Below are 10,239 nucleotides of genomic sequence, written 5' to 3' on the forward strand. Positions count from 1 at the left end.
AATTGGATTAGATATTTAAAAGATAAATAAAATAAAGGGATAGAAATACTTATGTAAATTAATAGTGGGAATTTCAGATAAGCGTATGGAGATACTGTGCCCTTTCTTTTTCTACTTTCCTACTTCTTCCTTCAATCCCTCTTACTCCTTTCCATGGCAAGCTGTATGTAGGGCATCACCGTTGTCAATGGCTACATCCCATTCTCTCAGTGAAAAAGGTCCAAATGCTCTATCACAGCACGGCTAATCATCTGTCGGTTCTCAATCAGGTTGGAGTAGAATCCCTTGATTCTTTTGCGTCTGTCACTAACGCCCAACCTTCAGGAGTTTGAAGCTCGTCACAGTCATTCAATCCCAGAATCCTACTCGGAATACCACAGACAAGGTTAGACCTTCCGGATTCCCATGAATGCCGCCATCAATTCTAGCTTATACCACGAAGATTCTGATTAAGGAATCCAAGAGATATGCGCCCGGTCTAAGGTAGAACGAAAGTGGTTGTCAGTCACGCGCGTTCATAGGTGAGAATGATGATGAGTGTCACGGATCATCACATTCATCAAGTTGAAGTGCAATGAATATCTTAGAACAGGAATAAAGAGAATTGAATAGAAAATAGTAGTAATTGTATTAAAACTTGAGGTACAGCAGAGCTCCACACCCTTAATTTATGGTGTGTAGAAACTCCACCGTTGAAAATACGTAAGTGAAAGGTTCAGACATGGCCGAATGGCCAGCCCCCAAAACGTGATCAATGGCCTCCTAAGATGAAGAATAAAACAAAACTGAGACCAAAGATGTCTAATACAATAGTAGACTATCCTATTTATACTAGACTAGTTACTAGGGTTTACAGGAGTAAGTAATTGATGCATAAATCCACCTCCGGGGCCCACTTGGTGTATGTTTGGGCTGAGCTTGATCTATCCACGAGCTGAGGCTTCTTTTGGAGTTGAACGCCAAGTTGTAACGTATTTTGGGCGTTCAACTCCGGGTCGTGACGTGTTTCTGGCGTTTGACTCCAGACAGCAACATGGAACTGGCGTTGAGCGCCAATTTACGTCGTCAATTCCCGAATAAAGTATGGACTATTATATATTGCTGGAAAGCTCTGGATGTCTACTTTCCAACGCCGTTAAGAGCGCGCCATTTGGAGTTCTGTAGCTCCAGAAAATTTATTTCGAGTGCAGGGAGGTCAGATTCCAACAGCATCAGCAGTCCTTTGTCAGCCTCCTTCTCAGAGTTTTGCTCAAGTCCCTCAATTTCAGCCAGAAATTACTTGAAATCATAGAAAAATACACAAACTCATAGTGAAGTCCAGAAATGTGAATTTAACATAAAAACTAATGAAAACATCTTTAAAAGTAGCTTGAACTTACTAAAAACTACCTAAAAACAATGCCAAAAAGCGTATAAATTATCCGCTCATCACAACACCAAACTTAAATTGTTGCTTGTCCCCAAGCAACTGAAAATCAATTAGGATAAAAAGAAGAGAATATACTATAAATTCCAAAATATCAATGAATATTAATTCTAATTAGATGAGCGGGACTTGTAGCTTTTTGCTTCTGAACAGTTTTGGCATCTCACTTTTTCCTTTGAAGTTCAGAATGATTGGCATCTCTAGGAACTTAAAATTTCGGATAGTGTTATTGATTCTCCTAGTTAAGTATGTTGATTCTTGTGACTCAGCTTTGCTAGAGTCCCTAGTTAGAGGTGTCCAGAGCTCTTAAGCACACTCTTTTTGCTTTGGATCACGACTTTAACCACTCAGTCTCAAGCTTTTCACTTGGACCTGCATGACACAAGCACATGGTTAGGGACAGCTTGGTTTAACCGCTTAGGCCTGGATTTTATTTCCTTGGGCCCTCCTATCCATTAATGCTTAAAGCCTTGGATCCTTTTTACCCTTGCCTTTTGGTTTTAAGGGTTATTGGCTTTTTCTGCTTGCTTTTTCTTTTTCTTTCTATTTTTTTCGCCACTTTTTTTTTTCACAAGCTTTTGCTTTTTTCACTGCTTTTTCTTGCTTCAAGAATCAATTTCATGATTTTTCAGATTGTCAATAACATTTCTCCTTGTTCATCATTCTTTCAAGAGCCAACAGTTTTAACATTCATAAACAACAAGATAAAAAATATGCACTATTCAAGCATTCATTCAGAAAACAAAAAGTATTGTCACCACATCAATATATAATTAAACTAAATTCAAGGATAAATTCGAAGTTCATGTACTTCTTGTTCTTTTTAATTAAAAACATTTTTCATTTAAGAAAGGTGAAGGATTAATGGAATTATTCATAACTTTAAGGCATAGTTACTACACACTAATGATCATGAAGTAGAGACACAAAATATAAATGAACATATAATATAAAAACCGAACAGCAGAAAGAAATAAGAACAAGGAATGAATCCACCTTAGTGGCATCTTCTTCTTGAAGGACCAACAATGTCCTTAAGCTCTTCTATGTCCCTTCCTTGTCTTTGTTGCTCCTCCCTCATTGCCCTTTGATCTTCTCTTGTTTCATGAAGAATGACGGAGTGCTCATGATGTTCCGCCCTTAATTGTTCCACATTGTAGCTCAAATCTTCTAAGGAAGTGTTGAGTTGTTCCCAATAGTTGTTGGGAGAGAAGTGCATCCCTTGAGGCATCTCAGGGATTTCTTGATGATGAGCTTCCTCATGCATCTCTTGAGATCCGTGGAGGGTCTCTCTTGCTTGCTCCATCCTTTTCTTGGTGATGGGCTTATCCTCTTCAATGGGGATGTCTCCTTCTATGATAACTCCAGCTGAGTAACATAGATGGCAAATAAGGTGAGGAAAAGCTTTGATGATGAGCTTCCTCATGCATCTCTTGAGATCCGTGGAGGGTCTCTCTTGCTTGCTCCATCCTTTTTTGGTGATGGGCTTATCCTCTTCAATGGGGATGTCTCCTTCTATGATAACTCCAGCTGAGTAACATAGATGGCAAATAAGGTGAGGAAAAGCTAGCCTTGCCATGGTGGAGGGCTTTTCGGCTATTTTGTAGATTTCATTGGAGATGACTTCATGAACTTCTACTTCCTCTCCAATCATGATGCTATGAATCATGATGGCCCGATCCACAGTAACTTCATATCGGTTTCTAGTGGGAATGATTGAGCATTGAATGAACTCCAACCATCCTCTAGCCACAGGCTTAAGGTCCAGTCTTCTGGCTTGCCTTTGGAGTCTCTTTTCCATTGAGCTCCTTCCACACATATGTCCATTAGGACTTGATCCAACCTTTGATTGAAGTTGACCCTTCTAGTGTAGGGGCGTTCATCTCCTTGCATCATGGGCAAGTGGAACGCCAACCTCACATTAAGATTCGACTTGTTGCATGGGGTGGTTAGGACTTCCCAACCTCTTCTTCGGATTTCATGTCGGATCTCCGGATACTCATTTTTCATGAGCTTGAAAGGGACTTCTGGGATCACCTTCTTCTTTGCCACAACATCATAGAAGTGGTCTTGATGGCTTTTGGAGATGAATCTTTCCATCTCCCATGACTCGGAGGTGGAAGCTTTTGTCTTCCCTTTTCCTTTTCTAGAGGATTCTCCAGCCTTAGGTGCCATTGATGGTAATGAAAAACAAAAAAGATTATGCTTTGACCACACCAAACTTAAAATATTGCTCGCCCTCGAGCAAGAGAAGAAAGAAGAGGAGAAGAAGAAGAAGAAAATATGGGAGTGAGAGAGGGGAGATGGATTCGGCCAAGGTATAGAAGAGGGGGTGTTGTTGTGTGGAATGAAGTAGAATGGAAGGGTATATATAGGGAGGGGAGAGGGTTGTAGTTTCGGTCATTTAGGGTGGGTTTGGGGGGAAAGTTTTTTTGAATTTTGAAGGTGGGTGGGGTTTATGGGGAAGAGTGGATGGATGTGAGTGGTGAAGGGGGTAATTGGGAAGAGAGATTGAAGTTGTTGGGAAGTGTGATATGGGGAAGAGTGTTATAGGATTAGGAGGTAAGGTGGGAATATGTTAGGTGGGGATCCTATGGGGTCCACAGATCCTGAGATGATCCTGTGGGGTCCACAGATCCTGAGGTGTCAAGGATTTACATCCCTGCACCAATTAGGCATGTAGAATGCCTTTGCACACCATTCTGGCGTTTAAACGCCGAGATGATGCACACTCTGGGCGTTCAACGCCCATGTGTAGCATGTTTCTGGCGTTGAACGCCAGTTCCATGCTTGTTACTGGCGTTCAGCGCCAGCTTTCCTCAAGGCACATTCCTGGCGTTCAAACGCCAGAATGTTGCTTGTTTTTGGCGTTCAGCGCCAGATTCATGCTCTGTTCTGGCGTTGAATGCCAGCCAGATGCTCCTTACTGGCGTTGAACGCCAGTATGTCTTCCTTTCAGGGTGTGATTTTTCTTCTGCTGTTTTTGATTCTGTTTTTAATTTTTATATTTTTTTGTGACTCCACATGATCATGTACCTAATAAAACACAAAATAATAATAAAATAAAATAAAAATTAGATAAATAAAAATTGGGTTGCCTCCCAACAAGCGCTCTTTTAATGTCATTAGCTTGACAATGGGGTCTCATGGAGCCACAAGGTGATCAGGTCAATGTTGTAAAACTCCCAACACCAAACTTAGAGTTTGGATATGGGGTCTTAACACCAAACTTAGTGTTTGGTTGTGGCCTCCTAACACCAAACTTAGAGTTTGACTGTGGGGGCTCTGTTTGACTCTGTACTGAGAGAAGCTCTTCATGCTTACTCTCCTTTGTCACAGAGGGATGGCCATGTGCCTTAAACACAAGGTAGTCCCCATTCAATTGAAGGACTAATTCACCTCTGTTGACATCTATCACAGCTCCTGCTGTGGCTAGGAAAGGTCTTCCAAGGATGATGCACTCATCCTCTTCCTTCCTAGTGTCTAAGATTATGAAATCAGCAGGGATGTAAAGGCCTTCAACCTTTACTAACACGTCCTCTACTACTCCATAAGCTTGTCTTAATGACTTGTCTACCAATCGTAATGAGAACAAGGCAGGTTGTACCTCAATGATCCCCAGCTTCTCCATTACAGAGAGTGGCATAAGATTTATCCCTGACCCCAGATCACATAGAGCTTTTTCAAAGGTCATGGTGCCTATGGTACAAGGTATTAAGAACTTGCCAGGATCTTGTCTCTTTTGAGGTAAAATTTGCTGAATTCAGGTATCTAGTTCACTAATGAGCAAAGGAGGTTCACTTTCCCAAGTCTCATTGCCAAACAACTTGGCATTCAGCTTCATGATAGCTCCTAAATATTGAGCAACTTGCTCTTCAGTCACATCTTCATCCTCTTTAGAGGAGGAATAGTCTTCAGAGCTCATGAATGGCAGAAGGAGATTTAATGGAATCTCTATGGTCTCTATATGAGCCTCAGATTCCTTTGGATCCTTAATAGGAAACTCCTTCTTGCTTGAGAGACGTCCCAGGAGGTCCTCCTCATTAGGATTTTCGTCCTTCTCCTCCCTTGTGCATTCGGCCATATTGATTACATCAATGGCCTTGCACTCTCCTTTTGGATTCTCTTCTGTATTGCTTGGGAGAATACTGAGAGGAGTTTCAATGACTTTCTTACTCAGCTGACCCACTTGTGCCTCCAGATTTCTGATGGAGGATCTTGTTTCACTCATGAAACTGAAAGTGGCTTTTGACAGATCAGAGACTAAGTTTGCTAAATTAGAGGAGCTTTGTTCAGAATTCTCTGTCTGTTGCTGAGAAGATTATGGAAAAGGCTTGCTATTGCTCAACTATTGCGTCCACCATTGTTAAAGCCTTGTTGAGGCTTTTGTTGATCCTTCCATGAGAAATTTGGGTGATTTCTCCATGATGAGTTATAGGTGTTTCTATAAGGTTCACCCATGTAATTTACCTCTGCTATTGCAGGGTTCTCAGGATCATAAGCTTCTTCAGAAGCTGCCTCTTTAGTACTATTGGATGCATTTTGCCATCCATTCAGACTTTGAGAGATCATGTTGACTTGCTGAGTCAACACTTTGTTCTGAGCCAATATTGCATTCAGAGCATCAATTTCAAGAACTCCCTTCCTCTGAGGCGTCCCATTATTCATGGAATTCCTCTCAGAAGTGTACATGAATTGGTTATTTGCAACCATGTCAATGAGTTCTTGAGCTTCTGCAGGTGTTTTCTTTAGGTGAATGGATCCACCTGCAGAATGGTCCAATGACATTTTCGAAAACTCAGATAAACCATAATAGAATATATCTAATATGGTCCATTCTGAAAACATGTCAGATGGACACCTTTTGGTCAACTGCTTGTATCTTTCCCAAGCTTCATAGAGGGATTCACCATCTTTTTGCTTGAAGGTTTGAATTTATCCAAGAAAGCCGTGACCAGCTTATCCCAGGAGTCCAGGCTATCTTTAAGTTGTGAGTCCAACCATATTCTAGCTCTGTCTCTTACAGCAAAAGGGAAAAGCATGAGTCTGTAGACTTCAGGATCAACTCCATTCGTCTTAACAGTCTCACAAATCTGCAAGAACTCAGTTAAAAACTGGTAAGGATCTTCAGATGGAAGTCCATAAAACTTGCAGTTCTGTTGCATTAAAGCAACTAGTTGAGGCTTAAGCTCAAAATTGTTAGCTCCAATGGCAGGAATGGAGATGCTTCTTCCATCAAATTTGGACATTGGTTTTGTGAAGTCACCAAGCATTCTCCTTGCATTATTGTTGTTGGGTTCGGCTGCCATCTCCTTCTCTTGTTCGAAAATTTCTGAAATGTTGTTTCTGGATTGTTGTAATTTAGCTTCTCTTAGTTTCCTCTTCAGAGTCCTTTCAGGTTCTGGATCAATTTCAACAAGAGTACCTTTTTTCTTGCTCCTGCTCATATGAAAGAGAAGAAAATAAGAAAAGAAGAGGAATCCTCTATGTCACAGTATAGAGATTCCTTTATGTTAGTAAAAGAAGAAGAAAGGGGAGAAGAGTGAAGAAGAATGGGTTCGGATTTTTTTAGATGAAGATAGGTGAAGAGAAGTGATAGTAAATAATTAAATAGAAGAAGAGAAGAAAGGGAGAATTCGAAAATTAATTTTTGAAAAGGGGTTAGTAATTTCGAAAATTAAAGATAAGATATAATTAAAATTAAAAATTAAAACAAAAAAGAATTTTTGAAAAAGAGATGAGATATTTTCTAAAATTAGAGAAGGAAAATTAGTTACGTGGTTTTGAAAAAGATAAGAAACAAACACAAAGTCAAAGAGTTAGTTGAAAAAGATATTAAAATCAAATTTGAAAAGATAAGAAGATAAAAAGTTAGATAAGATATTTTAAAATCAAATTTTTGGAAAAGATAAAATTTTGAAAAAGATATGATAAAAAGATAAGATAAGAAAGTGTGATAAAAAGATATGTTTGAAAAAGATTTAATTTTTAAAATTAAAATTAATTACTTAACTAACAAGAAACTAAAAGATAGGATTCTAGAATTTAAAGATTGAACCTTTCTTAACAAGAAAGTAACAAACTTCAAATTTTTGAATCAATCATATTACTTGTTAGTGTAATTTCAAAAATTTGATATAAAGATAAGAAAAAGATTTTGAAAATAATTTGAAAAGAATTTAAAAAGATAAGATTTTAAAAATTGAAATTTTGACTTGACTTGTAAGAAACAACTAATTTTAAAAATTTTGACCAAGTCAACCCAAATTTCGAAAATTTTGAGAAAAAAAGGAGAAGATATAATTTTTTTTGATTTTTTTTGAATTTTTGATGATGAGAGAGAAAAACAGAAAAATGACTCACAACATAAAAATTATGAATCAAAACTCATGATGCATGCAAGAACACTATGAATGTCAAGATGAACACCAAGAACACTTTGAAGATCATGATGAACATCAAGAACATGATTTTGAAAAATTTTTGATGCAAAGAAAACATGCAAGACACCAAACTTAGAAATCTTTAATGCATGGACTCTAATAAACAAAAAAATGCATATGGAAAACAATAAACAACACAAAACAAGAAAACACCAAGATCAAACAAGAAGACTTGTCAAGAACAACTTGAAGATCATGAAGAACACCATGAATGCATGAATTTTCGAAAAATGCAAGAAAAATTTTAAAAGCATGCAATTGACACCAAACTTAAAAGTTGACTCAAGACTCAAACAAGAAACACAAAATATTTTTGATTTTTATGATTTTATTAATTTTTTTGGATTTTTATTAATTTTTTTGAAAATATTTTTGAAAAAAAAATGAAAAAGAAAAGAAAAATTTTGAAAAAGATTTTTGAAAAGTTTTTGAAAAGAAAATTACCTAATCTGAGCAACAAGATGAACCGTCAGTTGTCCATACTCGAACGATCCCCGGCAACGGCGCCAAAAACTTGGTGGACAAAATTGTGATTTATCAATGTTGTATTCTTTGTTGTTGTATGGAATAATTATAATGGCTCTTTGCTATGTATGGACACAACTCCGTTCAACTTAACCAGCACGTGTACTGGGTCATCCAAGTAATACCTTACGTGAGTAAGGGTCGATCCCACAGAGATTGTTGGTATGAAGCAAGCTATAGTCATCTTGTAAATCCCAATCAGGTAGAGTCAAATGTAATTGGATTAGATATTTAAAAGATAAATAAAATAAAGGGATAGAAATACTTATGTAAATTAATAGTGGGAATTTCAGATAAGCGTATGGAGATACTGTGCCCTTTCTTTTTCTACTTTCCTACTTCTTCCTTCAATCCCTCTTACTCCTTTCCATGGCAAGCTGTATGTAAGGCATCACTGTTGTCAATGGCTACATCCTATCCTCTTAGTGAAAAAGGTCCAAATGCTCTGTCACAGCACGGCTAATCATCTGTCGGTTCTCAATCAGGTTGGATTAGAATCCCTTGATTCTTTTGTGTCTGTCACTAACGCCCAACCTTCAGGAGTTTGAAGCTCGTCACAGTCATTCAATCCCGGAATCCTACTCGGAATACCACAGACAAGGTTAGACCTTCCGGATTCCCATGAATGCCACCATCAATTCTAGCTTATACCACGAAGATTCTGATTAAGGAATCCAAGAGATATGCGCCCGGTCTAAGGTAGAACGGAAGTGGTTGTCAGTCACGCGCGTTCATAGGTGAGAATGATGATGAGTGTCACGGATCATCACATTCATCAAGTTGAAGTACAACGAATATCTTAGAACAGGAATAAAGAGAATTGAATAGAAAATAGTAGTAATTGTATTAAAACTTGAGGTACAGCAGAGCTCCACACCCTTAATCTATGGTTTGTAGAAACTCCACCGTTGAAAATACATAAGTGAAAGGTTCAGGCATGGCCGAATGGCCAGCCCCCAAAACGTGATCAATGGCCTCCTAAGATGAAGAATAAAACAAAACTGAGACCAAAGATGTCTAATACAATAGTAGATTATCCTATTTATACTAGACTAGCTACTAGGGTTTACAAGAGTAAGTAATTGATGCATAAATCCACTTTCGGGGCCCACATGGTGTATGTTTGGGCTGAGCTTGATCTATCCATGAGCTGAGGCTTCTTTTGGAGTTGAACGCCAAGTTGTAACGTGTTTTGGGCGTTCAACTCCGGGTCGTGACGTGTTTCTGGCGTTTGACTCCAGACAACAACATGGAACTGGCGTTGAGCGCCAATTTACGTCATCAATTCCCGAATAAAGTATAAACTATTATATATTGCTGGAAAGCTCTCAATGTCTACTTTCTAACGCCGTTGAGAGCGCGCCATTTGGAGTTCTGTAACTCTAGAAAATCTATTTCGAGTGTTGGGAGGTTAGATTCCAACAACATCAGCAGTCCTTTGTCAGCATCCTTCTCAGAGTTTTGCTCAAGTCCCTCAATTTCAGCCAGAAATTATTTGAAATCACAGAAAAACACACAAACTCATAGTGAAGTCCAGAAATGTGAATTTAACATAAAACTAATGAAAACATCCCTAAAAGTAGCTTGAACTTACTAAAAACTACCTAAAAACAATGCCAAAAAGTGTATAAATTATCCTCTCATCACAGACAAACTCCTGAACAACATCCTTTACAACATTCATCAGAGCAGATTTCTTGCCAATAGAGATGGAAGTACCCTCAGTGGAAGAAGGAGGAGATTCCTCAGGGACAAAGTCATCATCTTCATCATCTAAGACCATTCTTTCAGATCGAGTAGTTGCTTTTTACTGTTTCACTACACCACCTCCCTTTAGATAGGAAT

The sequence above is a fragment of the Arachis stenosperma genome, chromosome 5, assembly GCF_014773155.1.
Source record: "Arachis stenosperma cultivar V10309 chromosome 5, arast.V10309.gnm1.PFL2, whole genome shotgun sequence".
Classification (NCBI taxonomy): Eukaryota; Viridiplantae; Streptophyta; class Magnoliopsida; order Fabales; family Fabaceae; genus Arachis; species Arachis stenosperma.